This window comes from Schistocerca nitens, chromosome 8 (assembly GCF_023898315.1).
Source record: "Schistocerca nitens isolate TAMUIC-IGC-003100 chromosome 8, iqSchNite1.1, whole genome shotgun sequence".
In the NCBI taxonomy this organism is placed as follows: domain Eukaryota; kingdom Metazoa; phylum Arthropoda; class Insecta; order Orthoptera; family Acrididae; genus Schistocerca; species Schistocerca nitens.
Genome location: NC_064621.1, coordinates 221458216 through 221461270, shown reverse-complemented (window position 1 = coordinate 221461270; position 3055 = coordinate 221458216).

Below are 3055 nucleotides of genomic sequence, written 5' to 3'. Positions count from 1 at the left end.
TAATCGCACGGACTGGGGTCTGGGGACCTGGGAGGCCAAGCATGACGAAAGTGGCGGCTGAGCACACGATCATAACCAAACGACGCGCGCAAGAGATCTTTCACACGTCTAGCAATATTGGATGGAGTGCCATCTTGCATAAACATCGTACGTTCCAGCAGGTGTTTATCATATCGGCGTACCTCTCACCCTCCACGTCTCTCTCATTACAGCTCCTTTTATACACGATTTTCATACACCATCTGTCGGACATTTTGTGAACTTTGTTTTTTTTTTGTTCTAATAAAACCCCATGTCATTCCAAGCATGTGTGCTAATTTTTACCTCTCTCTCTATATTATTCCGTAGTTTATTAAGTTTTCAAATGTATGCTGACTTTTTGATCACCCGGTATATTAACGACATAGGAGACAATCTGAGTAGCCGTCTTAGATTGTTTGCAGATGATGCTGTCATGTACCTTCTTGTAAAGTCATCACATGGTCAAAACGACTTGTAAAATGATTTAGATAAGATATCTCTATAGTGCGAAAATTGGCAATTGACCCTGAATAAAGAAAAGTGTGAAGTTATTCATATGGGTACTAAAAGAAATCCGCTAAATTTCGATTACGCGTTAAGTCACATAAATCTGAAGGCTGTAAATTCTACTAAATACGTAGGGATTACAATTAAAAATAACCTAAATTGCAACAATCACATAGGTAATACTGTGGGTAGAACTAATCAAAGACTGCGATTCACTGGCAGAATACTTATAAGGTGAACAGGTCTACTAAAGAGACTGTTTTCACCATGCTTGTCCTCCCTATTCTGGCGTATTGCTGTGCGTTGTGGGATCCGCATCAGATGGGAATGACGGATGACATCGAAAAAGTACAAAGAAGGGTAGCTCGTTTTGTATTACCGCGAAGTAGGGGAGATAGTGCCACAGACATAATACGTGAATTGGAGTAGCAATCATTGAAAGAAAGGCGTTTTTCGTTGCGACGGGATCTTCTCATGAAATTTCAATCACCAGTTTTCTCCTCCGACTGCGAAAACATTCTATTGGCAGCCACCTACATAGGGAGAAATAATCATCACGATAAAATAAGAGAAATCAGGCTATCACAGAAAAATTTAAATGCTAGTTTTTCCCGTTCGCCGTTCGAGAGTGGAGCGGTAGAGACATCTTAAAGGTGGTTCAATGAACCCTCTGCCAGGCACTTCATTGTGAATAACAGAGTAATCACGTACATGTAGATGTAGAAGCGGTTCTAGGCGCTTCAGTCCGGAACCGCGCGACTGCTACGGTCGCAGGTTCGAATCCTGCCTCGGGCATGGATGTGTATGATGTCCTTACGTTAGTTAGGTTTAAGTAGTTCTAAGTTCTAGGGGACTGATGACGTCAGACGTTAAGTCCCATAGTGCTCAGAGCCATTTGAACCATTTTTTTAACAGAATCCATTATGTTGTCACCGACGGCGAGTGTTCATCAGAAACAAGGGCATCGTTAGGAGTCCCCCAAGGAAGTATGACAAGACTTGTTTCTTTTTCATATACGTAAATGACCTGGCGGACGAGGTAAGCAGCAGTGTACAGCTGTTTGCTGATGATACTGTGGTGTTCGGGAAGGTGTCGGCGTTGAGTGACTATAGGAGGATGCAATATGACGTAGACAAAATTTCTAGGTGGTTGATGAATGTCGGCTACCTCTAACCGTAGAAAAATGTAAGCTAATGGGGGTGAGTGGGAAAAAACAAACCCCTAATGGTCGAATACTCTATCAGTAGAGTGCTGCCTGACACAAAAATGTTCAAACGTGTGTGATATCTTATGGGACTTAACTGTTAAGGTAATCAGTACCTAAGCTTACACACTACTAAACCTAAATTATCCTAAGGACAAACACACAGACCCATGCCCGAGGGAGAATTCGAACCTCCTCCGGGACCAGCCTCACAGTCCATGACTGCAGCGCCCTAGACCACTCGGCTTATCCCGTGAGTCTGCCTGACACAGCCGCATCGATTAGATACTAGACGTAACGCTGAAAAGCAATAGAAAATGGAAGGAACACGTAAACATTGTAGTAGGGAAGGCTAATGGTCGCCTTCGTTTTATTGGGACAATTTTAGGAATGTGTGGTTCATCTGGAAAGGAAACCGCATACAATACACTAGTGCGACCCATTGTTGAGTACTCGGCGAGTGTTTGGAATCCGCACCGGGTCGGACTAAAGGAAGACATCGAAGCAATTCAGAGGCGAACTGCTATGTTTGTTACCGGTAGGTTCGAACAACACGCAATTATTGCGGAGATGCTTCGGGAACTCAAATGGGTATCACTGTCGAGAAGGCGACGTTATTTTGGACGTGCGCTGTTGAGAAAATTTAGAGAACTGGCATTTGAAGCTGACTGCAGAACGATTCTCCTGGCGCCATTGTACATTTCGCGTAAGGATCTCGAAGATAAGATCAGAGATACTAGGGTTCGTACGCAGGCATACTGATGGTCGTTTCTTCCTCGTTCTATTTGCGAGTGGAACAGGAAAGGAAACCATTACTAGTGGTACAGGGTACCATCCGCTGCACACCATACTGTGGCTTACTGAGTATATGTGCAGATATACGAGGTGTGATAATGAAGTAATGAGACTGATGTGAAAAATAATGTTGCTTACCGTTTTAGTCAAGTTTAGTGTTGCCTCCTTCAAAGTAGTTCCCTTCTGATTGCACACACTTTTTACAGCGCTTCTGCCATTGATGGCAACATTTCTGGAACTCTTCTTCTGTAATATCCTCCAAGACCCCCGTCACAGGTTTTTGGACATCTTGTGTTGTTTGAAAATAGTGTCCCTTGACCGCCATTTTGACTCTTGGAAATAGAAAAAAGTCGCACGAAGCGATATCTGGTGAATAAGGTGGCTGAAATTTCAAAAATGGCTCTGAGCACTATGGGACTTAATTTCTGAGGTCATCTGTCCCCTAGAACTTAGAACCACTTAAACCTGACTAACCTAAGGACATCACACACATCCATGCCCGTGGCAGGATTCGAACCTGCGACCGTA